Below are 26,976 nucleotides of genomic sequence, written 5' to 3' on the forward strand. Positions count from 1 at the left end.
CCAGCCCAGTGCCAGGGTCCCGAGGGCACATCCTTTGGCCATTTTCCCTGGAAAAGAAAACTCACCAGTCCAGGTTCCTGATGTCAGTTTGTAGGGCTCCCTTGGGTCTATCTGGGCAGCACATATTTTATTTCGGGACAACTTCGGTCTGGGGTCCATCCTTCAATATAAGGAGTCTTTGAAATCAGGGCCCAGCCCAGGGCCAGGGGCCCCTGGGCACATCCTTTGGCCATTTTCCCTGGGAAAGGAAACTCAGCAGTCCAGGTTCCTGATGTCAGTTTGTAGGGCTCCCTTGGGTCTATCAGGGTAGCACAAGATTCAGGAGGGGACAATTTTGGTCTGTGATCCATCCTTCGATATTTGGATTCTTTACAGTCAGGAGCCACCCCGGGGCCAGGGGCCCCTGGGCACATCCTTTGGCCATTTTCCCTGGGAAAGAAAACTCACCAGTCCAGGTTGCTGATGTCAGTTTGTAGGGCTCCCTTGGGTCTATCTGGGCAGCACAATATGAGGAGGGGATAACTTCAGTTTGGGGTCCAAACGTCGATATAAATATTCTTTGCAGTCAGGTCCCAGATCTGTGCCCGGGGCCCCTGGGCACATCCTTTGGCCATTTTCCCTGGGAAAGAAAACTCACCAGTCCAGGTTGCTGATGTCAGTTTGTAGGGCTCCCTTGGGTCTATCAGGGCAGCACAACATTGTGGAGGGGACAACTTCGGTGTGGGGTCCATCATTCGATAGAAGGATTTTTTGCATTCAGGGCCCAGCCCAGGGCCAGGGGTTCCTGGGCACAACCTTTGGCCATTTTCCCTGGGAAAGAAAACTCACCAGTCCAGGTTGATGATGTCAGTTTGTAGGGCTCCCTTGGGTATATCGGGGCAGTACAAGTTTGAGGAGGGGACAACTTTGGTCTGCAATTCATCCTTCGATATAAGGATTCTTTGAAGTCTGGTCCCAGCCGAGTGCCAGGAGCCCCAGGGCACATCCTTTGGCCATTTTGCCTGGGAAAGAAAACTCACCAGTCCAGGTTCCTGATGTCAGTTTGTAGGGCTCCCTTGGGTCTACCTGGGCAGCACAACTTTGAGGAGGGGAGAACTTCTGTTTGGGGTCCAAACTTTGATATAAGGATTCTTTGCAGTCAGGTCCCAGCCCAGTGCCAGGGGCCCCATGGCAAATCCTTTGGCAATTTTCCCTGGGAAAGAAAACTCAGCAGTCCAGGTTGCTGATGTCAATTTTTAGGGCTCCATTGGGTCTAACAGGTCAGCAGAAATTTGAGGAGGGGACGACTTTGGTCTGTGATCCATCCTTCGATATATGGATTCTTTACAGTCAGGCCCCAGCCCAGAGCCAGGGGCCTCTTGGCCAATACTTGGCCATTTCCCCTGGGAAGGAAAAATCACCAGTCCAGGTTCCTGATATCATTTTGAAGTGCTCCCATAAAACTGGCTGGGCGGCTTAAGTTTGAGCTTTCTCCCTGCGAGACACACTGGCAAAGCTTTTCACTATGATACAGTCTAGTGCAGAGGCACACTACGGCTCTCCGGAGCTGTCCGAAGCCAAGCGCCGGTGGCCGGCGTCTTTCGGCTGAAGCTGCGCTTCGGAGCGTACGGCTGCCGCTCCGCTGTTGTGTGCGCGAAGCAGCCGCTTCTCCTGCTCCGGGAGCCGGACAGAGCGGTAGCTTGTACGAGGGCGAAGAACGAAGCCGCAGAGCACCGGGCTTTTGCGCGCACCCTAAGGACTGCTAGAGGACCGTGGTGGCCGCTCGCCTGCCTCTTCAATTCCATTCTAGCATACTTATGGAAGGTGTTCCAGGACAATTTTCCTGAGTTTTGAATTCGTCCTGATGCAGCCCTTCCTGGGAAAATCCTGCTCCTCCTCTGAGGCTCCGACAGGCAGAGACCTCGATAGCAACTGCAGAAATGAAGAGCTGCGTTGAGTTGTCGAGAAGCAAGAACATAGCCAGCGCCTTGTGTTTGGGAGTCAGCAGCTGCTGGACTTTTGCCATTGCTTTCACTGTGCACTGAATGCTAGGAAGGCATGTGCACGTTAAAACAACGAGCTGGGCAAGAGCAGGAAGGGAGCACGGGCATCAGAGAGCATCTGGCATCTTGCCCTGGAAAGGGCAGTGTTTTTGGAGTGTGCAGTAAAATCGTGTTTCTGGACAAGGGAGGCATAAGTGCGCTGCGCTGCTACGCTTTCTCCCTGCGAGACACACTGCCAAAGCTTTTCGCTATGTTGCAGTCTAGTGCAGACGCACACTACGGCTCTCCGGAGCTGTCCGAAGCCAAGCGCCGGTGGCCGGCGTCTTTCGGCTGAAGCTGCGCTTCGGAGCGTACGGCTGCCGCTGCGCTCTTGTGTGCGCGAAGCAGCCGCTTCTCCTGCTCCGGGAGCCGGACAGAGCGGTAGCTTGTACGAGGGCGAAGAACGTTGCCGCAGGGAGACGACATTGAGTGCACAGCCTTGGCACTGCTAGAGGACGGTGGCTAACGCTCCCTGCCTCTTCAATGCACTGCTGGCATGCTTTATTGAAGGTGTTCCGAGACAACTTTCCTGGGTTTTGACTTCGTCCTGATGAAGCCCCTCTTGGGAAATTGGTGCTCGTCCCCGAAGGCTCGAGATGCAGAGAACTCGATGGCAGCTGCCGAAATGAAGGACTCCGTTGAAATGTGGAGAAGCAAGAACGTAGACAAGCGCCTTGTGTTTGGGAGTCAGCAGCTGCTGGACTTTTGCCATTGCTTTCACTGTGCACTGAATGCCCGGACGGCATGTGCACGCTACAACAACGAGCTAGGCAGGAGTGGGCAGAAGAAAAAAGGCTTCAGACAGCAGCTTACATATTACTACGGAAAGGGCAGTGTTTTTGGAGTGTGCAGTAAAATCGTGTTTCTGGACAAGGGAGGCATAAGTGCGCTGCGCTCCTAAGCTATCTCCCTGCGAGACACACTGACAAAGCTTTTCGCTATGTTGCAGTCTAGTGCAGACGCACACTACGGCTCTCCGGAGCTGTCCGAAGCCAAGCGCCGGTGGCCGGCGTCTTTCGGCTGAAGCTGCGCTTCGGAGCGTACGGCTGTTGTGTGCGCGAAGCAGCCGCTTCTCCTGCTCCGGGAGCCGTACAGAGCGGTAGCTTGTGCGAGGACGAAGAACGAAGCCGCAGAGCACCGGGCTTCTGCGCGCACCCTAAGGACTGCTAGTGGACCGTGGTAGCCGCTCGCCTGCCTCTTCAATTCCCTTCTTGCATGCTTTATTGAAGGTGTTCCAGGACAATTTTCCTAAGTTTTGAATTCGTCCTGCTGCAGCCCTTCCTGGGAAACTCCTTCTCCTCCTTTGAGGCTCCACTATGCAGAGACCTCGATGGCAACTGCAGAAATGAAGGGCTGCGTTGAGTTGTCGAGAAGCAAGAACATAGCCAGCGCCTTGTGTTTGGGAGTCAGCAGCTGCTGGACTTTTGCGATTGCTTTCACTGTGCACTGAATGCCAGGACGGCATGTGCACGTTAAAACAACGAGCTGGGCAAGAGCAGGAAGGGAGCACGGGCATCAGAGAGCATCTGGCATCTTGCCCTGGAAAGGGCAGTGTTTTTGGAGTGTGCAGTAAAATCGTGTTTCTGGACAAGGGAGGCATAAGTGCGCTGCGCTGCTACGCTTTCTCCCTGCGAGACACACTGACAAAGCTTTTCGCTATGTTGCAGTCTAGTGCAGACGCACACTACGGCTCTCCGGAGCTGTCCGAAGCCAAGCGCCGGTGGCCGGCGTCTTTCGGCTGAAGCTGCGCTTCGGAGCGTACGGCTGCCGCTGCGCTCTTGTGTGCGCGAAGCAGCCGCTTCTCCTGCTCCGGGAGCCGGACAGAGCGGTAGCTTGTACGACGGCGAAGAACGAAGCCGCAGAGCACCGGGCTTTTGCGCGCACCCTAAGGACTGCTAGTGGACCGTGGTGGCCGCTCGCCTGCCTCTTCAATTCCATTCTAGCATACTTATGGAAGGTGTTCCAGGACAATTTTCCTGAGTTTTGAATTCGTCCTGATGCAGCCCTTCCTGGGAAAATCCTGCTCCTCCTCTGAGGCTCCGACAGGCAGAGACCTCGATAGCAACTGCAGAAATGAAGAGCTGCGTTGAGTTGTCGAGAAGCAAGAACATAGCCAGCGCCTTGTGTTTGGGAGTCAGCAGCTGCTGGACTTTTGCCATTGCTTTCACTGTGCACTGAATGCTAGGAAGGCATGTGCACGTTAAAACAACGAGCTGGGCAAGAGCAGGAAGGGAGCACGGGCATCAGAGAGCATCTGGCATCTTGCCCTGGAAAGGGCAGTGTTTTTGGAGTGTGCAGTAAAATCGTGTTTCTGGACAAGGGAGGCATAAGTGCGCTGCGCTGCTACGCTTTCTCCCTGCGAGACACACTGCCAAAGCTTTTCGCTATGTTGCAGTCTAGTGCAGACGCACACTACGGCTCTCCGGAGCTGTCCGAAGCCAAGCGCCGGTGGCCGGCGTCTTTCGGCTGAAGCTGCGCTTCGGAGCGTACGGCTGCCGCTGCGCTCTTGTGTGCGCGAAGCAGCCGCTTCTCCTGCTCCGGGAGCCGGACAGAGCGGTAGCTTGTACGAGGGCGAAGAACGTTGCCGCAGGGAGACGACATTGAGTGCACAGCCTTGGCACTGCTAGAGGACGGTGGCTAACGCTCCCTGCCTCTTCAATGCACTGCTGGCATGCTTTATTGAAGGTGTTCCGAGACAACTTTCCTGGGTTTTGACTTCGTCCTGATGAAGCCCCTCTTGGGAAATTGGTGCTCGTCCCCGAAGGCTCGAGATGCAGAGAACTCGATGGCAGCTGCCGAAATGAAGGACTCCGTTGAAATGTGGAGAAGCAAGAACGTAGACAAGCGCCTTGTGTTTGGGAGTCAGCAGCTGCTGGACTTTTGCCATTGCTTTCACTGTGCACTGAATGCCCGGACGGCATGTGCACGCTACAACAACGAGCTAGGCAGGAGTGGGCAGAAGAAAAAAGGCTTCAGACAGCAGCTTACATATTACTACGGAAAGGGCAGTGTTTTTGGAGTGTGCAGTAAAATCGTGTTTCTGGACAAGGGAGGCATAAGTGCGCTGCGCTCCTAAGCTATCTCCCTGCGAGACACACTGACAAAGCTTTTCGCTATGTTGCAGTCTAGTGCAGACGCACACTACGGCTCTCCGGAGCTGTCCGAAGCCAAGCGCCGGTGGCCGGCGTCTTTCGGCTGAAGCTGCGCTTCGGAGCGTACGGCTGTTGTGTGCGCGAAGCAGCCGCTTCTCCTGCTCCGGGAGCCGTACAGAGCGGTAGCTTGTGCGAGGACGAAGAACGAAGCCGCAGAGCACCGGGCTTCTGCGCGCACCCTAAGGACTGCTAGTGGACCGTGGTAGCCGCTCGCCTGCCTCTTCAATTCCCTTCTTGCATGCTTTATTGAAGGTGTTCCAGGACAATTTTCCTAAGTTTTGAATTCGTCCTGCTGCAGCCCTTCCTGGGAAACTCCTTCTCCTCCTTTGAGGCTCCACTATGCAGAGACCTCGATGGCAACTGCAGAAATGAAGGGCTGCGTTGAGTTGTCGAGAAGCAAGAACATAGCCAGCGCCTTGTGTTTGGGAGTCAGCAGCTGCTGGACTTTTGCGATTGCTTTCACTGTGCACTGAATGCCAGGACGGCATGTGCACGTTAAAACAACGAGCTGGGCAAGAGCAGGAAGGGAGCACGGGCATCAGAGAGCATCTGGCATCTTGCCCTGGAAAGGGCAGTGTTTTTGGAGTGTGCAGTAAAATCGTGTTTCTGGACAAGGGAGGCATAAGTGCGCTGCGCTGCTACGCTTTCTCCCTGCGAGACACACTGACAAAGCTTTTCGCTATGTTGCAGTCTAGTGCAGACGCACACTACGGCTCTCCGGAGCTGTCCGAAGCCAAGCGCCGGTGGCCGGCGTCTTTCGGCTGAAGCTGCGCTTCGGAGCGTACGGCTGCCGCTGCGCTCTTGTGTGCGCGAAGCAGCCGCTTCTCCTGCTCCGGGAGCCGGACAGAGCGGTAGCTTGTACGACGGCGAAGAACGAAGCCGCAGAGCACCGGGCTTTTGCGCGCACCCTAAGGACTGCTAGTGGACCGTGGTGGCCGCTCGCCTGCCTCTTCAATTCCATTCTAGCATACTTATGGAAGGTGTTCCAGGACAATTTTCCTGAGTTTTGAATTCGTCCTGATGCAGCCCTTCCTGGGAAAATCCTGCTCCTCCTCTGAGGCTCCGACAGGCAGAGACCTCGATAGCAACTGCAGAAATGAAGAGCTGCGTTGAGTTGTCGAGAAGCAAGAACATAGCCAGCGCCTTGTGTTTGGGAGTCAGCAGCTGCTGGACTTTTGCCATTGCTTTCACTGTGCACTGAATGCTAGGAAGGCATGTGCACGTTAAAACAACGAGCTGGGCAAGAGCAGGAAGGGAGCACGGGCATCAGAGAGCATCTGGCATCTTGCCCTGGAAAGGGCAGTGTTTTTGGAGTGTGCAGTAAAATCGTGTTTCTGGACAAGGGAGGCATAAGTGCGCTGCGCTGCTACGCTTTCTCCCTGCGAGACACACTGCCAAAGCTTTTCGCTATGTTGCAGTCTAGTGCAGACGCACACTACGGCTCTCCGGAGCTGTCCGAAGCCAAGCGCCGGTGGCCGGCGTCTTTCGGCTGAAGCTGCGCTTCGGAGCGTACGGCTGCCGCTCCGCTCTTGTGTGCGCGAAGCAGCCGCTTCTCCTGCTCCGGGAGCCGGACAGAGCGGTAGCTTGTACGAGGGCGAAGAACGTTGCCGCAGGGAGACGACATTGAGTGCACAGCCTTGGCACTGCTAGAGGACGGTGGCTAACGCTCCCTGCCTCTTCAATGCACTGCTGGCATGCTTTATTGAAGGTGTTCCGAGACAACTTTCCTGGGTTTTGACTTCGTCCTGATGAAGCCCCTCTTGGGAAATTGGTGCTCGTCCCCGAAGGCTCGAGATGCAGAGAACTCGATGGCAGCTGCCGAAATGAAGGACTCCGTTGAAATGTGGAGAAGCAAGAACGTAGACAAGCGCCTTGTGTTTGGGAGTCAGCAGCTGCTGGACTTTTGCCATTGCTTTCACTGTGCACTGAATGCCCGGACGGCATGTGCACGCTACAACAACGAGCTAGGCAGGAGTGGGCAGAAGAAAAAAGGCTTCAGACAGCAGCTTACATATTACTACGGAAAGGGCAGTGTTTTTGGAGTGTGCAGTAAAATCGTGTTTCTGGACAAGGGAGGCATAAGTGCGCTGCGCTCCTAAGCTATCTCCCTGCGAGACACACTGACAAAGCTTTTCGCTATGTTGCAGTCTAGTGCAGACGCACACTACGGCTCTCCGGAGCTGTCCGAAGCCAAGCGCCGGTGGCCGGCGTCTTTCGGCTGAAGCTGCGCTTCGGAGCGTACGGCTGTTGTGTGCGCGAAGCAGCCGCTTCTCCTGCTCCGGGAGCCGTACAGAGCGGTAGCTTGTGCGAGGACGAAGAACGAAGCCGCAGAGCACCGGGCTTCTGCGCGCACCCTAAGGACTGCTAGTGGACCGTGGTAGCCGCTCGCCTGCCTCTTCAATTCCCTTCTTGCATGCTTTATTGAAGGTGTTCCAGGACAATTTTCCTGAGTTTTGAATTCGTCCTGCTGCAGCCCTTCCTGGGAAACTCCTTCTCCTCCTTTGAGGCTCCACTATGCAGAGACCTCGATGGCAACTGCAGAAATGAAGGGCTGCGTTGAGTTGTCGAGAAGCAAGAACATAGCCAGCGCCTTGTGTTTGGGAGTCAGCAGCTGCTGGACTTTTGCGATTGCTTTCACTGTGCACTGAATGCCAGGACGGCATGTGCACGTTAAAACAACGAGCTGGGCAAGAGCAGGAAGGGAGCACGGGCATCAGAGAGCATCTGGCATCTTGCCCTGGAAAGGGCAGTGTTTTTGGAGTGTGCAGTAAAATCGTGTTTCTGGACAAGGGAGGCATAAGTGCGCTGCGCTGCTACGCTTTCTCCCTGCGAGACACACTGCCAAAGCTTTTCGCTATGTTGCAGTCTAGTGCAGACGCACACTACGGCTCTCCGGAGCTGTCCGAAGCCAAGCGCCGGTGGCCGGCGTCTTTCGGCTGAAGCTGCGCTTCGGAGCGTACGGCTGCCGCTCCGCTCTTGTGTGCGCGAAGCAGCCGCTTCTCCTGCTCCGGGAGCCGGACAGAGCGGTAGCTTGTACGACGGCGAAGAACGAAGCCGCAGAGCACCGGGCTTTTGCGCGCACCCTAAGGACTGCTAGTGGACCGTGGTGGCCGCTCGCCTGCCTCTTCAATTCCATTCTAGCATACTTATGGAAGGTGTTCCAGGACAATTTTCCTGAGTTTTGAATTCGTCCTGATGCAGCCCTTCCTGGGAAAATCCTGCTCCTCCTCTGAGGCTCCGACAGGCAGAGACCTCGATAGCAACTGCAGAAATGAAGAGCTGCGTTGAGTTGTCGAGAAGCAAGAGCATAGCCAGCGCCTTGTCAGCAGCTGCTGGACTTTTGCGATTGCTTTCACTGTGCACTGAATGCCAGGACGGCACGTGCACGCTACAACAACGAGCTGGGCAACAGGAGCCGAAAGATCACGGCCGTCAGACAGCAGCTTAATATTGCCCTGGAAAGGGCAGTGTTTTTGGAGTGTGCAGTAAAATCGTGTTTCTGGACAAGGGAGGCATAACTGCGCTGCGCTCCTAAGCTATCTCCCTGCGAGACACACTGACAAAGCTTTTCGTTATCATGCAGTCTAGTGCAGACGCACACTACGGCTCTCCGGAGCTGTCCGAAGCCAAGCGCCGGTGGCCGGCGTCTTTCGGCTGAAGCTGCGCTTCGGAGCGTACGGCTGCCGCTCCGCTCTTGTGTGCGCGAAGCAGCCGCTTCTCCTGCTCCGGGAGCCGGACAGAGCGGTAGCTTGTACGACGGCGAAGAACGTTGCCGCAGGGAGGCGACATTGTCTGCACAGCCTTGGCACTGCGAAAGGACGGTGGCTAAAGCTCCCTGCCTTTTCAATGCACTGCTGGCATGCTTTATTGAAGGTGTTCCGAGAAACTTTCCTGGGTTTGACTTCGTCCTGATGCAGGAGGTGGAATCAGATGGTGTTTGGGATACTTCCTTCGATGTTTGGATATCTTAAGGTCGGCCATCAGCTGAAGGACAGGGGCCTCTAGACACATACTCTGTCCCTTTTCCCTGACATTTAAAACACACCAGTCCAGGTTCCTGATGTCAGTGTGTAGGGCTCACTTGGGTCTATCTGGGCAGTACAAGTATGAGATGGGGACAACTTCAGTCTGGGGTCCATCCTTCAATATAAGGATTTTTTGCATTCAGGTCCCAGCCCAGGGCCAGGGGCCCCAGGGCACATCCTTTGGCCATTTTCCCTGGGAAAGAATACTCAGCAGTCCAGGTTGCTGATGTCAGTTTGTAGGGCTCCCTTGGGTCTATCTGGGCAGCACAACTTTGAGGAGGGGACAACTTAGGTCTGCGATCCATCCTTCGACATAAGGATTCTTAGCAGTTAGGTCCCAGCCGAGTGCCAGCGGCCCTTGGGCACATCCTTTGGCCATTTTCCCTGGGAAAGAAAGCTCACCAGTCCAGGTTCCTGATGTCAGTTTGTAGGGCTCCCTTGGGTCTATCAGGGCAGCAGAAGATTTAGGAGGGGACAACTTTGGTCTGTGATCCATCCTTCGATATAGGGATTCTTTACAGACAGGTCCGAGACCAGGGCCAGGGGCCCTTGGGCACATCCTTTGGCCATTTTCCCTGGGAAAGAAAACTCACCAGTCCAGGTTGCTGATGCCAGTTTGTAGGGCTCACTTGGGTCTATCTGGGTAGCACAACTTTCAGGAGGGGACAACTTCGGTCTGGGGTGCGTCCTTCGATATAAGGATTTTTAGCAGTCAGGTCCCAGCCCAGTGCCAGGGTCCCCGGGGCACATCCTTTGGCCATTTTCCCTGGGAAAGAAAACTCACCAGTCCAGGTTCCTGATGTCAGTTTGTAGGGCTCCCTAGGCTCTATCTGGGCAGCAGAAATTTGAGGAGCGGACAAGTTTGGTCTGTGACCCATCCTTCGATATAGGGATTCTTTGCAGTCAGGTCCCAGCCGAGTGCCAGGGCCCCAGGGAACATCCTTTGGCCATTTTCCCTGGGAAAGAAAATTCAGCAGTCCAGGTTCCTGATGTCAGTTTGTAGGGCTCCCTTGGGTCTATCAGGGCAGCACAAGTTTTAGGAGGGGACAACTTCGGTCTGGGGTCCATCCTTCGATATAGGGATTATTTACAGTCAGGACCCAGCCCAGGTCCAGGGGCCCCTGGGCACATGCTTTGGCCATTTTCCCTGGGAAAGAAAATTCACCAGTCCAGGTTCCTGATGTCAGTTTGTAGGGCTCCCTTGGGTTTATCAGGTCAGCACAAGTTTGAGTAGGGGACAACTTCAGTCTGGGTTCCATCCTTCGATATAAGGATTATTTGCAATCAGGACCCAGCCCAGTGCCAGGGTCCTCTGGGCACACCCTTTGGCCATTTTCCCTGGAAAAGAAAATTCACCAGTCCAGGTTGCTGATGTCAGTTTGTAGGGCTCCCTTGGTTCTATCAGGGCAGCACAAGTATGAGATGGGGACAACTTCAGTCTGGGGTCCATCCTTCGATATAAGGATTTTTAGCAGTCAGGCCCCAGCCCAGGGCCAGGGGCTCCTGGGCACATGCTTTGGCCATTTTCCCTGGGAAAGAAAACTCACCAGTCCCGGTTGCTGATGTTAGTTTGTAGGGCTCCCTTGGGTCTATCTGGGTAGCACAACTTTGAGGAGGGGACAACTTTGGTCTGTGATCCATCCTTCGATATAGGGATTGTTTATAGTCAGGTCCGAGCCCAGGGCCAGGGGCCCTTGGGCACATCCTTTGGCCATTTTCCCTGGGAAAGAAAACTCACCAGTCCAGGTTGCTGATGTCAGTTTGTAGGGCTCCCTTGGTTCTATCTGGGTAGCACAACTTTCAGGAGGGGACAACTTCGGTCTGGGGTGTGTCCTTCGATATAAGGATTTTTAGCAGTCAGGTCCCAGCCCAGTGCCAGGGTCCCCGGGGCACATCCTTTGGCCATTTTCCCTGGGAAAGAAAACTCACCAGTCCAGGTTGCTGATGTCAGTATGTAGGGCTCCCTTGGTTCTATCAAGGCAGCAGAAATTTGAGGAGCGGACAAGTTTGGTCTGCGATCCATCCTTTGATATAGGGATTCTTTGCATTCAGGTCCCAGCCGAGTGCCAGGGGCCCCAGGGAACATCCTTTGGCCATTTTCCCTGGGAAAGAACACTCACCAGTCCAGGTTCCTGATGTCAGTTTGTAGGGCTCCCTTGGGTCTATCAGGGTCGCACAAATTTGAGGTGGGGACAACTTCGGTGTGGGGTCCATCCTTCGATATAAGGATTTTTTGCAGTGAGGACCCTGCCCAGGCCCAAGGGCCCCTGGGCACACCCTTTTTCCATTTTCCCTGGGAAAGAAAACTCAGCAGTCCATGTTGATGATGTCAGTTTGTAGGGCTCCCTTGGGTCTATCAGGACAGCACAAGTTTGAGGTGGGGACAACTTCGGTGTGGGGTCCATCCTTCGATATAAGGATTTTTTGAAGTCAGGGCCAGGGGCCCCCGGGCACATCCTTTGGCCATTTTCCCTGGGAAAGAAAACTCAGCAGTCCAGGTTGCTGATGTCAGTTTGTAGGGCTCCCTTGGGTCTATCAGGGCAGCACAAGTTTGAGGTGGGGACAACTTCGGTGTGGGGTCCATCCTTCGATATAAGGATTTTTTGAAGTCAGGGCCAGGGGCCCCCGGGCACATCCTTTGGCCATTTTCCCCGGGAAAGAAAACTCAGCAGTTCAGGTTCCTGATGTCAGTTTGTAGGGCTCCCTTGGGTCTATCAGGGCAGCACAAGTTTGAGGTGGGGACAACTTCGGTGTGGGGTCCATCCTTCGATATAAGGATTTTTTGAAGTCAGGGCCAGGGGCCCCCGGGCACATCCTTTGGCCATTTTCCCTGGGAAAGAAAACTCAGCAGTCCAGGTTGCTGATGTCAGTTTGTAGGGCTCCCTTGGGTCTATCAGGGCAGCACAAATTTGAGGTGGGGACAACCTCGGTGTGGGGTCCATCTTTCGATATAAGGATTTTTTGCATTCAGGTCCCAGCCCAGTGCCAGGGTCCCGAGGGCACATCCTTTGGCCATTTTCCCTGGAAAAGAAAACTCACCAGTCCAGGTTGCTGATGTCAGTTTGTAGAGCTCCCTTGGGTCTATCTGGGCAGCAGAAATTTGAGGAGCAAACAATCTTGGTCTGCGATCCACCCTTCGATATTGGGATTATTTGCAGTCAGGTGTCAGCCGAGTGCCAGGGGCCCCAGGAAACATCCTTTGGCCATTTTCCCTGGGAAAGAAAATTCACCAGTCCAGGTTGCTGATGTCAGTTTGTAGGGCTCTCTTGGGTCTATCAGGGCAGCACAAGTATGAGATGGGGACAACTTCAGTCTGGTGTCCATCCTTCGATATAAGGATTCTTTGAAGTCAAGGCCCAGCCGAGAGCCATGGGCCCCTGGGCACATTATTTGGCCATTTTCCCTGGGAAAGAACACTCACCAGTCCAGGTTCCTGATGTCAGTTTGTAGGGCTCCCTTGGGTCTATCAGGGCAGCACAAGTTTGAGGTGGGGACAACTTCGGTGTGGGGTGCATCCTTCGATATAAGGATTTTTTGCAGTGAGGACCCTGCCCAGGGCCAGGGGCCCCTGGGCACATCCTTTTTCCATTTTCCCTGGGAAAGAAAACTCAGCAGTCCAGGTTGCTGATGTCAGTTTGTAGAGCTCCCTTGGGTCTATCTGGGCAGCAGAAATTTGAGGAGCAAACAATCTTGGTCTGCGATCCATCCTTCGATATTGGGATTATTTGCAGTCAGGTGTCAGCCGAGTGCCAGGGGCCCCAGGAAACATCCTTTGGCAATTTTCCCTGGGAAAGAAAACTCACCAGTCCAGGTTGCTGATGTCAGTTTGTAGGGCTCTCTTGGGTCTATCAGGGCAGCACAAGTATGAGATGGGGACAACTTCAGTCTGGTGTCCATCCTTCGATATAAGGATTCTTTGAAGTCAAGGCCCAGCCGAAAGCCATGGGCCCCTGGGCACATTATTTGGCCATTTTCCCTGGGAAAGAACACTCACCAGTCCAGGTTCCTGATGTCAGTTTGTAGGGCTCCCTTGGGTCTATCAGGGCACCACAAGTTTGAGATGGGGACAACTTCGGTGTGGGGTGCATCCTTCGATATAAGGATTTTTTGCAGTGAGGACCCAGCCCAGGGCCAGGGGCCCCTGGGCACATCCTTTTTCCATTTTCCCTGGGAAAGAAAACTCAGCAGTCCAGGTTGCTGATGTCAGTTTGTAGGGCTCCCTTGGGTCTATCAGGGCAGCACAAGTTTGAGGTGGGGACAACTTCGGTGTGGGGTCCCTCCTTCGATATAAGGATTTTTTGCAGTGAGGACCCTTCCCAGAGCCAGGGGCCCCTGGGCACATCCTTTTTCCATTTTCCCTGGGAAAGAAAACTCACCAGTCCAGGTTGCTGATGTCAGTTTGTAGGGCTCCCTTGGGTCTATCAGGGCACCACAAGTTTCAGGTGGGGACAACTTCGGTGTGGGGTCCATCCTTCGATATAAGGATTTTTTGCAGTCAGGGCCAGGGTCCCCTGGGCACATCCTTTGGCCATTTTCCCTGGGAAAGAAAACCCAGCAGTCCAGGTTCCTGATGTCAGTTTGTAGGGCTCCCTTGGGTCTATCAGGGCAGCACAAGTTTGAGGTGGGGACAACTTCGGTGTGGGGTCCATCCTTCGATATAAGGATTTTTAGCAGTCAGGTCCCAGCCCAGTGCCAGGGTCCCGAGGGCACATCCTTTGGCCATTTTCCCTGGAAAAGAAAACTCACCAGTCCAGGTTGCTGATGTCAGTTTGTAGGGCTCCCTTGGGTCTATCTGGGCAGCAGAAATTTGAGGAGCGGACAATTTTGGTCTGTTATCCATCCTTCGATATAAGGATTCTTTTCAGTCAGGTCCCAGCCGAGTGCCAGGGGCCCCAGGGAACAACCTTTGGCCATTTTCCCTGGGAAAGAAAACTCACCAGTCCAGGTTCCTGATGTCAGTTTGTAGGGCTCCCTTGGGTCTATCAGGGCAGCACAAGTTTGAGGTGGGGACAACTTCGGTGTGGGGTCCATCCTTCGATATAAGGATTTTTTGCAGTGAGGACCGTGCCCAGGGCCAGGGGCCCCTGGGCACATCCTTTTTCCATTTTCCCTGGGAAAGAAAACTCAGCAGTCCAGGTTCCTGATGTCAGTTTGTAGGGCTCCCTTGGGTCTATCAGGGCACCACAAGTTTGAGGTGGGGACAACTTCGGTGTGGGGTCCATCCTTCGATATAAGGATTCTTTGCAGTGAGGACCCTGCCCAGGGCCAGGGGCCCCTGGCCACATCCTTTTTCCATTTTCCCAGGGAAAGAAAACTCAGCAGTCCAGGTTCCTGATGTCAGTTTGTAGGGCTCCCTTGGGTCTATCAGGGCAGCACAAGTTTGAGGTGGGGACAACTTCGGTGTGGGGTGCATCCTTCGATATAAGGATTTTTTTCAGTGAGGACCCTGCCCAGGGCCAGGGGCCCCTGGGCACAACCTTTTTCCATTTTCCCTGGGAAAGAAAACTCAGCAGTCCAGGTTCCTGATGTCAGTTTGTAGGGCTCCCTTGGGTCTATCAGGGCAGCACAATTTTGAGGTGGGGACAACTTCGGTGTGGGGTCCATCCTTCGATATAAGGATTTTTTGCAGTGAGGACCCTGCCCAGGGCCAGGGGCCCCTGGGCACATCCTTTTTCCGTTTTCCCTGGGAAAGAAAGCTCAGCAGTCCATGTTGATGATGTCAGTTTGTAGGGCTCCCTTGGGTCTATCAGGGCAGCGCAAGTTTGAGGTGGGGACAACTTCGGTGTGGGGTCCATCCTTCGATATAAGGATTTTTTGCAGTCAGGGCCAGGGGCCCCCAGGCACATCCTTTGGCCATTTTCCCTGGGAAAGAAAACTCACCAGTCCAGGTTCCTGATGTCAGTTTGTAGGGCTCCCTTGGGTCTATAAGGGCAGCACAAGTTTGAGGTGGGGACAACTTCGGTGTGGGGTCCATCCTTCGATATAAGGATTTTTTGCAGTCAGGGCCAGGGGCCCCCGGGCACACCCTTTGGCCATTTTCCCTGGGAAAGAAAACTCACCAGTCCAGGTTGCTGATGTCAGTTTGTAGGGCTCCCTTGGGTCTATCAGGGCAGCACAACTTTGAGGAGGGGACAACTTCGGTCTGCGATCCATCCTTCGATATAAGGATTTTTTGCAGTCAGGTCCCAGCCCTGTTCCAGGGCCCCCAGGGCACATCCTTTGGCCATTTTCCCTGGGAAAGAAAACTCACCAGTCCAGGTTGCTGATGTCAGTTTGTAGGGCTCCCTTGGGTCTAACAGGGCAGCAGAAGTTTTAGGAGGGGACAACTTTGGTCTGTGATCCATCCTTCGATATAGGGATTCTTTACAGTCAGGTCTGAGCCCAGGGCCAGGGGCCCTTGGGCACATCCTTTGGCCATTTTCCCTGGGAAAGAAAACTCACCAGTCCAGGTTGCTGATGCCAGTTTGTAGGGCTCCCTTGGGTCTATCTGGGTAGCACAACTTTCAGGAGGGGACAACTTCGGTCTGGGGTGCGTCCTTCGATATAAGGATTTTTAGCAGTCAGGTCCCAGCCCAGTGCCAGGGTCCCCGGGGCACATCCTTTGGCCATTTTCCCTGGGAAAGAAAACTCACCAGTCCAGGTTGCTGATGTCAGTATGTAGGGCTCCCTTGGTTCTATGAAGGCAGCAGAAATTTGAGGAGCGGACAAGTTTGGTCTGCGATCCATCCTTCGATACAGGGATTCTTTGCAGTCAGGTCCCAGCCGAGTGCCAGGGGCCCCAGGGACATCCTTTGGCCATTTTCCCTGGGAAAGAACACTCACCAGTCCAGGTTCCTGATGTCAGTTTGTAGGGCTCCCTTAGGTCTATCAGGGCCGCACAATTTTGAGGTGGGGACAACTTCGGTGTGGGGTCCATCCTTCGATATAAGGATTTTTTGCAGTGAGGACCCTGCCCAGGCCCAAGGGCCCCTGGGCACATCCTTTTTCCATTTTCCCTGGGAAAGAAAACTCAGCAGTCCATGTTGATGATGTCAGTTTGTAGGGCTCCCTTGGGTCTATCAGGACAGCACAAGTTTGAGGTGGGGACAACTTCGGTGTGGGGTCCATCCTTCGATATAAGGATTATTTGCAGTCAGGGCCAGGGGCCCCTGGGCACATCCTTTGGCCATTTTCCCCGGGAAAGAAAACTCAGCAGTCCAGGTTCCTGATGTCAGTTTGTAGGGCTCCCTTGGGTCTATCAGGGCAGCACAAGTTTGAGGTGGGGACAACTTCGGTGTGGGGTCCATCCTTCGATATAAGGATTTTTTGCAGTCAGTGCCAGGGGCCCCCGGGCACATCCTTTGGCCATTTTCCCTGGGAAAGAAAACTCAGCAGTCCAGGTTGCTGATGTCAGTTTGTAGGGCTCCCTTGGGTCTATCAGGGCAGCACAAATTTGAGGTGGGGACAACTTCGGTGTGGGGTCCATCTTTCGATATAAGGATTTTTTGCATTCAGGTCCCAGCCCAGTGCCAGGGTCCCGAGGGCACATCCTTTGGCCATTTTCCCTGGAAAAGAAAACTCACCAGTCCAGGTTGCTGATGTCAGTTTGTAGAGCTCCCTTGGGTCTATCTGGGCAGCAGAAATTTGAGGAGCAAACAATCTTGGTCTGCGATCCATCCTTCGATATTTGGATTATTTGCCGTCAGGTGTCAGCCGAGTGCCAGGGGCCCCAGGGAACATCCTTTGGCCATTTTCCCTGGGAAAGAAAATTCACCAGTCCAGGTTGCTGATGTCAGTTTGTAGGGCTCTCTTGGGTCTATCAGGGCAGCACAAGTATGAGATGGGGACAACTTCAGTCTGGTGTCCATCCTTCGATATAAGGATTCTTTGAAGTCAAGGCCCAGCCGAGAGCCATGGGCCCCTGGGCACATTATTTGGCCATTTTCCCTGGGAAAGAACACTCACCAGTCCAGGTTCCTGATGTCAGTTTGTAGGGCTCCCTTGGGTCTATCAGGGCACCACAAGTTTGAGGTGGGGACAACTTCGGTGTGGGGTGCATCCTTCGATATAAGGATTTTTTGCAGTGAGGACCCTGCCCAGGGCCAGGGGCCCCTGGGCACATCCTTTTTCCATTTTCCCTGGGAAAGAAAACTCAGCAGTCCAGGTTGCTGATGTCAGTTTGTAGGGCTCCCTTGGGTCTATCAGGGCAGCACAAGTTTGAGGTGGGGACAACTTCGGTGTGGGGTCCCTCCTTCGATATAAGGATTCTTTGCAGTGAGGACCCTGCCCAGGGCCAGGGGCCCCTGGGCACATCCTTTTTCCATTTTCCCTGGGAAAGAAAACTCACCAGTCCAGGTTGCTGATGTCAGTTTGTAGGGCTCCCTTGGGTCTATCAGGGCACCACAAGTTTGAGGTGGGGACAACTTCGGTGTGGGGTCCATCCTTCGATATAAGGATTTTTTGCAGTCAGGGCCAGGGTCCCCTGGGCACAACCTTTGGCCATTTTCCCTGGGAAAGAAAACTCAGCAGTCCAGGTTCCTGATGTCAGTTTGTAGGGCTCCCTTGGGTCTATCAGGGCAGCACACGTTTGAGGTGGGGACAACTTCGGTGTGGGGTCCATCGTTCGATATAAGGATTTTTTGAAGTCAGGGCCAGGGGCCCCCGGGCACATCCTTTGGCCATTTTCCCTGGGAAAGAAAACTCACCAGTCCAGGTTCCTGATGTCAGTTTGTAGGGCTCCCTTGGCTCTATCTGGGCAGCACAAGTTTGAGGTGGGGACAACTTCGGTGTGGGGTCCATCCTTCGATATAAGGATTTTTAGCAGTCAGGTCCCAGCCCAGTTCCAGGGTCCCCAGGGCACATCCTTTGGCCATTTTCCCTGGAAAAGAAAACTCACCAGTCCAGGTTGCTGATGTCAGTTTGTAGGGCTCCCTTGGGTCTATCTGGGCAGCAGAAATTTGAGGAGCGGACAATTTTGGTCTGTTATCCATCCTTCGATATAAGGATTCTTTGCAGTGAGGACCCTTCCCAGGGCCAGGGGCCCCTGGGCACATCCTTTTTCCATTTTCCCTGGGAAAGAAAACTCACCAGTCCGGGTTGCTGATGTCAGTTTGTAGGGCTCACTTGGGTCTATCAGGGCAGCACAAGTTTGAGGTGGGGACAACTTCGGTGTGGGGTCCATCCTTCGATATAAGGATTTTTTGCAGTCAGGGCCAGGGTCCCCTGGGCACATCCTTTGGCCATTTTCCCTGGGAAAGAAAACTCAGCAGTCCAGGTTCCTGATGTCAGTTTGTAGGGCTCCCTTGGCTCTATCTGGGCAGCACAAGTTTGAGGTGGGGACAACTTCGGTGTGGGGTCCATCCTTCGATATAAGGATTTTTTGCAGTCAGGTCCCAGCCCAGTGCCAGGGTCCCGAGGGCACATCCTTTGGCCATTTTCCCTGGGAAAGAAAACTCACCAGTCCAGGTTGCTGATGTCAGTTTGTAGGGCTCCCTTGGGTCTATCTGGGCAGCAGAAATTTGAGGAGCGGACAATTTTGGTCTGTTATCCATCCTTCGATATACGGATTCTTTTCAGTCAGGTCCCAGCCGAGTGCCAGTGGCCCCAGGGAACTTCCTTTGGCCATTTTCCCTGGGAAAGAAAACTCACCAGTCCAGGTTCCTGTTGTCAGTTTGTAGGGCTCCCTTGGGTCTATAAGGGCAGCACAAGTTTGAGGTGGGGACAACTTCGGTGTGGGGTCCATCCTTCGATATAAGGATTTTTTGAAGTCAGGGCCAGGGGCCCCCGGGCACATCCTTTGACCATTTTCCCTGGGAAAGAAAACTCAGCAGTCCAGGTTGCTGATGTCAGTTTGTAGGGCTCCCTTGGGTCTATCTGGGCAGCAGAAATTTGAGGAGCAAACAATCTTGGTCTGCGATCCATCCTTCGATATTGGGATTATTTGCAGTCAGGTGTCAGCCGAGTGCCAGGGGCCCCAGGAAACATCCTTTGGCCATTTTCCCTGGGAAAGAAAACTCAGCAGTCCAGGTTGCTGATGTCAGTTTGTAGGGCTCTCTTGGGTCTATCAGGGCAGCACAAGTATGAGATGGGGACAACTTCAGTCTGGTGTCCATCCTTCGATATAAGGATTCTTTGAAGTCAAGGCCCAGCCGAAAGCCATGGGCCCCTGGGCACATTATTTGGCCATTTTCCCTGGGAAAGAACACTCACCAGTCCAGGTTCCTGATGTCAGTTTGTAGGGCTCCCTTGGGTCTATCAGGGCACCACAAGTTTGATGTGGGGACAACTTCGGTGTGGGGTGCATCCTTCGATATAAGGATTTTTTGCAGTGAGGACCCAGCCCAGGGCCAGGGGCCCCTGGGCACATCCTTTTTCCATTTTCCCTGGGAAAGAAAACTCAGCAGTCCAGGTTGCTGATGTCAGTTTGTAGGGCTCCCTTGGGTCTATCAGGGCAGCACAAGTTTGAGGTGGGGACAATTTCGGTGTGGGGTCCCTCCTTCGATATAAGGATTTTTTGCAGTGAGGACCCTTCCCAGAGCCAGGGGCCCCTGGGCACATCCTTTTTCCATTTTCCCTGGGAAAGAAAACTCAGCAGTCCAGGTTGCTGATGTCAGTTTGTAGAGCTCCCTTGGGTCTATCTGGGCAGCAGAAATTTGAGGAGCAAACAATCTTGGTCTGCGATCCATCCTTCGATATTGGGATTATTTGCAGTCAGGTGTCAGCCGAGTGCCAGGGGCCCCAGGAAACATCCTTTGGCAATTTTCCCTGGGAAAGAAAACTCACCAGTCCAGGTTGCTGATGTCAGTTTGTAGGGCTCTCTTGGGTCTATCAGGGCAGCACAAGTATGAGATGGGGACAACTTCAGTCTGGTGTCCATCCTTCGATATAAGGATTCTTTGAAGTCAAGGCCCAGCCGAAAGCCATGGGCCCCTGGGCACATTATTTGGCCATTTTCCCTGGGAAAGAACACTCACCAGTCCAGGTTCCTGATGTCAGTTTGTAGGGCTCCCTTGGGTCTATCAGGGCACCACAAGTTTGAGATGGGGACAACTTCGGTGTGGGGTGCATCCTTCGATATAAGGATTTTTTGCAGTGAGGACCCAGCCCAGGGCCAGGGGCCCCTGGGCACATCCTTTTTCCATTTTCCCTGGGAAAGAAAACTCAGCAGTCCAGGTTGCTGATGTCAGTTTGTAGGGCTCCCTTGGGTCTATCAGGGCAGCACAAGTTTGAGGTGGGGACAACTTCGGTGTGGGGTCCCTCCTTCGATATAAGGATTTTTTGCAGTGAGGACCCTTCCCAGAGCCAGGGGCCCCTGGGCACATCCTTTTTCCATTTTCCCTGGGAAAGAAAACTCACCAGTCCAGGTTGCTGATGTCAGTTTGTAGGGCTCCCTTGGGTCTATCAGGGCACCACAAGTTTCAGGTGGGGACAACTTCGGTGTGGGGTCCATCCTTCGATATAAGGATTTTTTGCAGTCAGGGCCAGGGTCCCCTGGGCACATCCTTTGGCCATTTTCCCTGGGAAAGAAAACCCAGCAGTCCAGGTTCCTGATGTCAGTTTGTAGGGCTCCCTTGGGTCTATCAGGGCAGCACAAGTTTGAGGTGGGGACAACTTCGGTGTGGGGTCCATCCTTCGATATAAGGATTTTTAGCAGTCAGGTCCCAGCCCAGTGCCAGGGTCCCGAGGGCACATCCTTTGGCCATTTTCCCTGGAAAAGAAAACTCACCAGTCCAGGTTGCTGATGTCAGTTTGTAGGGCTCCCTTGGGTCTATCTGGGCAGCAGAAATTTGAGGAGCGGACAATTTTGGTCTGTTATCCATCCTTCGATATAAGGATTCTTTTCAGTCAGGTCCCAGCCGAGTGCCAGGGGCCCCAGGGAACAACCTTTGGCCATTTTCCCTGGGAAAGAAAACTCACCAGTCCAGGTTCCTGATGTCAGTTTGTAGGGCTCCCTTGGGTCTATCAGGGCAGCACAAGTTTGAGGTGGGGACAACTTCGGTGTGGGGTCCATCCTTCGATATAAGGATTTTTTGCAGTGAGGACCGTGCCCAGGGCCAGGGGCCCCTGGGCACATCCTTTTTCCATTTTCCCTGGGAAAGAAAACTCAGCAGTCCAGGTTCCTGATGTCAGTTTGTAGGGCTCCCTTGGGTCTATCAGGGCACCACAAGTTTGAGGTGGGGACAACTTCGGTGTGGGGTCCATCCTTCGATATAAGGATTCTTTGCAGTGAGGACCCTGCCCAGGGCCAGGGGCCCCTGGCCACATCCTTTTTCCATTTTCCCAGGGAAAGAAAACTCAGCAGTCCAGGTTCCTGATGTCAGTTTGTAGGGCTCCCTTGGGTCTATCAGGGCAGCACAAGTTTGAGGTGGGGACAACTTCGGTGTGGGGTGCATCCTTCGATATAAGGATTTTTTGCAGTGAGGACCCTGCCCAGGGCCAGGGGCCCCTGGGCACATCCTTTTTCCGTTTTCCCTGGGAAAGAAAGCTCAGCAGTCCATGTTGATGATGTCAGTTTGTAGGGCTCCCTTGGGTCTATCAGGGCAGCGCAAGTTTGAGGTGGGGACAACTTCGGTGTGGGGTCCATCCTTCGATATAAGGATTTTTTGCAGTCAGGGCCAGGGGCCCCCAGGCACATCCTTTGGCCATTTTCCCTGGGAAAGAAAACTCACCAGTCCAGGTTCCTGATGTCAGTTTGTAGGGCTCCCTTGGGTCTATAAGGGCAGCACAAGTTTGAGGTGGGGACAACTTCGGTGTGGGGTCCATCCTTCGATATAAGGATTTTTTGCAGTCAGGGCCAGGGGCCCCCGGGCACACCCTTTGGCCATTTTCCCTGGGAAAGAAAACTCACCAGTCCAGGTTGCTGATGTCAGTTTGTAGGGCTCCCTTGGGTCTATCAGGGCAGCACAACTTTGAGGAGGGGACAACTTCGGTCTGCGATCCATCCTTCGATATAAGGATTTTTTGCAGTCAGGTCCCAGCCCTGTTCCAGGGCCCCCAGGGCACATCCTTTGGCCATTTTCCCTGGGAAAGAAAACTCACCAGTCCAGGTTGCTGATGTCAGTTTGTAGGGCTCCCTTGGGTCTAACAGGGCAGCAGAAGTTTTAGGAGGGGACAACTTTGGTCTGTGATCCATCCTTCGATATAGGGATTCTTTACAGTCAGGTCTGAGCCCAGGGCCAGGGGCCCTTGGGCACATCCTTTGGCCATTTTCCCTGGGAAAGAAAACTCACCAGTCCAGGTTGCTGATGCCAGTTTGTAGGGCTCCCTTGGGTCTATCTGGGTAGCACAACTTTCAGGAGGGGACAACTTCGGTCTGGGGTGCGTCCTTCGATATAAGGATTTTTAGCAGTCAGGTCCCAGCCCAGTGCCAGGGTCCCCGGGGCACATCCTTTGGCCATTTTCCCTGGGAAAGAAAACTCACCAGTCCAGGTTGCTGATGTCAGTATGTAGGGCTCCCTTGGTTCTATGAAGGCAGCAGAAATTTGAGGAGCGGACAAGTTTGGTCTGCGATCCATCCTTCGATATAGGGATTCTTTGCAGTCAGGTCCCAGCCGAGTGCCAGGGGCCCCAGGGACATCCTTTGGCCATTTTCCCTGGGAAAGAACACTCACCAGTCCAGGTTCCTGATGTCAGTTTGTAGGGCTCCCTTAGGTCTATCAGGGCCGCACAAGTTTGAGGTGGGGACAACTTCGGTGTGGGGTCCATCCTTCGATATAAGGATTTTTTGCAGTGAGGACCCTGCCCAGGCCCAAGGGCCCCTGGGCACATCCTTTTTCCATTTTCCCTGGGAAAGAAAACTCAGCAGTCCATGTTGATGATGTCAGTTTGTAGGGCTCCCTTGGGTCTATCAGGACAGCACAAGTTTGAGGTGGGGACAACTTCGGTGTGGGGTCCATCCTTCGATATAAGGATTATTTGCAGTCAGGGCCAGGGGCCCCTGGGCACATCCTTTGGCCATTTTCCCCGGGAAAGAAAACTCAGCAGTCCAGGTTCCTGATGTCAGTTTGTAGGGCTCCCTTGGGTCTATCAGGGCAGCACAAGTTTGAGGTGGGGACAACTTCGGTGTGGGGTCCATCCTTCGATATAAGGATTTTTTGCAGTCAGTGCCAGGGGCCCCCGGGCACATCCTTTGGCCATTTTCCCTGGGAAAGAAAACTCAGCAGTCCAGGTTGCTGATGTCAGTTTGTAGGGCTCCCTTGGGTCTATCAGGGCAGCACAAATTTGAGGTGGGGACAACTTCGGTGTGGGGTCCATCTTTCGATATAAGGATTTTTTGCATTCAGGTCCCAGCCCAGTGCCAGGGTCCCGAGGGCACATCCTTTGGCCATTTTCCCTGGAAAAGAAAACTCACCAGTCCAGGTTGCTGATGTCAGTTTGTAGAGCTCCCTTGGGTCTATCTGGGCAGCAGAAATTTGAGGAGCAAACAATCTTGGTCTGCGATCCATCCTTCGATATTTGGATTATTTGCCGTCAGGTGTCAGCCGAGTGCCAGGGGCCCCAGGGAACATCCTTTGGCCATTTTCCCTGGGAAAGAAAATTCACCAGTCCAGGTTGCTGATGTCAGTTTGTAGGGCTCTCTTGGGTCTATCAGGGCAGCACAAGTATGAGATGGGGACAACTTCAGTCTGGTGTCCATCCTTCGATATAAGGATTCTTTGAAGTCAAGGCCCAGCCGAGAGCCATGGGCCCCTGGGCACATTATTTGGCCATTTTCCCTGGGAAAGAACACTCACCAGTCCAGGTTCCTGATGTCAGTTTGTAGGGCTCCCTTGGGTCTATCAGGGCACCACAAGTTTGAGGTGGGGACAACTTCGGTGTGGGGTGCATCCTTCGATATAAGGATTTTTTGCAGTGAGGACCCTGCCCAGGGCCAGGGGCCCCTGGGCACATCCTTTTTCCATTTTCCCTGGGAAAGAAAACTCAGCAGTCCAGGTTGCTGATGTCAGTTTGTAGGGCTCCCTTGGGTCTATCAGGGCAGCACAAGTTTGAGGTGGGGACAACTTCGGTGTGGGGTCCCTCCTTCGATATAAGGATTCTTTGCAGTGAGGACCCTGCCCAGGGCCAGGGGCCCCTGGGCACATCCTTTTTCCATTTTCCCTGGGAAAGAAAACTCACCAGTCCAGGTTGCTGATGTCAGTTTGTAGGGCTCCCTTGGGTCTATCAGGGCACCACAAGTTTGAGGTGGGGACAACTTCGGTGTGGGGTCCATCCTTCGATATAAGGATTTTTTGCAGTCAGGGCCAGGGTCCCCTGGGCACAACCTTTGGCCATTTTCCCTGGGAAAGAAAACTCAGCAGTCCAGGTTCCTGATGTCAGTTTGTAGGGCTCCCTTGGGTCTATCAGGGCAGCACACGTTTGAGGTGGGGACAACTTCGGTGTGGGGTCCATCGTTCGATATAAGGATTTTTTGAAGTCAGGGCCAGGGGCCCCCGGGCACATCCTTTGGCCATTTTCCCTGGGAAAGAAAACTCACCAGTCCAGGTTCCTGATGTCAGTTTGTAGGGCTCCCTTGGCTCTATCTGGGCAGCACAAGTTTGAGGTGGGGACAACTTCGGTGTGGGGTCCATCCTTCGATATAAGGATTTTTAGCAGTCAGGTCCCAGCCCAGTTCCAGGGTCCCCAGGGCACATCCTTTGGCCATTTTCCCTGGAAAAGAAAACTCACCAGTCCAGGTTGCTGATGTCAGTTTGTAGGGCTCCCTTGGGTCTATCTGGGCAGCAGAAATTTGAGGAGCGGACAATTTTGGTCTGTTATCCATCCTTCGATATAAGGATTCTTTGCAGTGAGGACCCTTCCCAGGGCCAGGGGCCCCTGGGCACATCCTTTTTCCATTTTCCCTGGGAAAGAAAACTCACCAGTCCGGGTTGCTGATGTCAGTTTGTAGGGCTCACTTGGGTCTATCAGGGCAGCACAAGTTTGAGGTGGGGACAACTTCGGTGTGGGGTCCATCCTTCGATATAAGGATTTTTTGCAGTCAGGGCCAGGGTCCCCTGGGCACATCCTTTGGCCATTTTCCCTGGGAAAGAAAACTCAGCAGTCCAGGTTCCTGATGTCAGTTTGTAGGGCTCCCTTGGCTCTATCTGGGCAGCACAAGTTTGAGGTGGGGACAACTTCGGTGTGGGGTCCATCCTTCGATATAAGGATTTTTTGCAGTCAGGTCCCAGCCCAGTGCCAGGGTCCCGAGGGCACATCCTTTGGCCATTTTCCCTGGGAAAGAAAACTCACCAGTCCAGGTTGCTGATGTCAGTTTGTAGGGCTCCCTTGGGTCTATCTGGGCAGCAGAAATTTGAGGAGCGGACAATTTTGGTCTGTTATCCATCCTTCGATATACGGATTCTTTTCAGTCAGGTCCCAGCCGAGTGCCAGTGGCCCCAGGGAACTTCCTTTGGCCATTTTCCCTGGGAAAGAAAACTCACCAGTCCAGGTTCCTGTTGTCAGTTTGTAGGGCTCCCTTGGGTCTATAAGGGCAGCACAAGTTTGAGGTGGGGACAACTTCGGTGTGGGGTCCATCCTTCGATATAAGGATTTTTTGAAGTCAGGGCCAGGGGCCCCCGGGCACATCCTTTGACCATTTTCCCTGGGAAAGAAAACTCAGCAGTCCAGGTTGCTGATGTCAGTTTGTAGGGCTCCCTTGGGTCTATCTGGGCAGCAGAAATTTGAGGAGCAAACAATCTTGGTCTGCGATCCATCCTTCGATATTGGGATTATTTGCAGTCAGGTGTCAGCCGAGTGCCAGGGGCCCCAGGAAACATCCTTTGGCCATTTTCCCTGGGAAAGAAAACTCAGCAGTCCAGGTTGCTGATGTCAGTTTGTAGGGCTCTCTTGGGTCTATCAGGGCAGCACAAGTATGAGATGGGGACAACTTCAGTCTGGTGTCCATCCTTCGATATAAGGATTCTTTGAAGTCAAGGCCCAGCCGAAAGCCATGGGCCCCTGGGCACATTATTTGGCCATTTTCCCTGGGAAAGAACACTCACCAGTCCAGGTTCCTGATGTCAGTTTGTAGGGCTCCCTTGGGTCTATCAGGGCACCACAAGTTTGATGTGGGGACAACTTCGGTGTGGGGTGCATCCTTCGATATAAGGATTTTTTGCAGTGAGGACCCAGCCCAGGGCCAGGGGCCCCTGGGCACATCCTTTTTCCATTTTCCCTGGGAAAGAAAACTCAGCAGTCCAGGTTGCTGATGTCAGTTTGTAGGGCTCCCTTGGGTCTATCAGGGCAGCACAAGTTTGAGGTGGGGACAATTTCGGTGTGGGGTCCCTCCTTCGATATAAGGATTTTTTGCAGTGAGGACCCTTCCCAGAGCCAGGGGCCCCTGGGCACATCCTTTTTCCATTTTCCCTGGGAAAGAAAACTCACCAGTCCAGGTTGCTGATGTCAGTTTGTAGGACTCCCTTGGGTCTATCAGGGCACCACAAGTTTGAGGTGGGGACAACTTCGGTGTGGGGTCCATCCTTCGATATAAGGATTTTTTGCAGTCAGGGCCAGGGTCCCCTGGGCACATCCTTTGGCCATTTTCCCTGGGAAAGATAACCCAGCAGTCCAGGTTCCTGATGTCAGTTTGTAGGGCTCCCTTGGGTCTATCTGGGCAGCACAAGTTTGAGGTGGGGACAACTTCGGTGTGGGGTCCATCCTTCGATATAAGGATTTTTAGCAGTCAGGTCCCAGCCCAGTGCCAGGGTCCCCAGGGCACATCCTTTGGCCATTTTCCCTGGAAAAGAAAACTCACCAGTCCAGGTTGCTGATGTCAGTTTGTAGGGCTCCCTTGGGTCTATCTGGGCAGCAGAAATTTGAGGAGCG

Source organism: Lonchura striata, chromosome 4 (genome assembly GCF_046129695.1).
Source record: "Lonchura striata isolate bLonStr1 chromosome 4, bLonStr1.mat, whole genome shotgun sequence".
Lineage (NCBI taxonomy): Eukaryota > Metazoa > Chordata > Aves > Passeriformes > Estrildidae > Lonchura > Lonchura striata.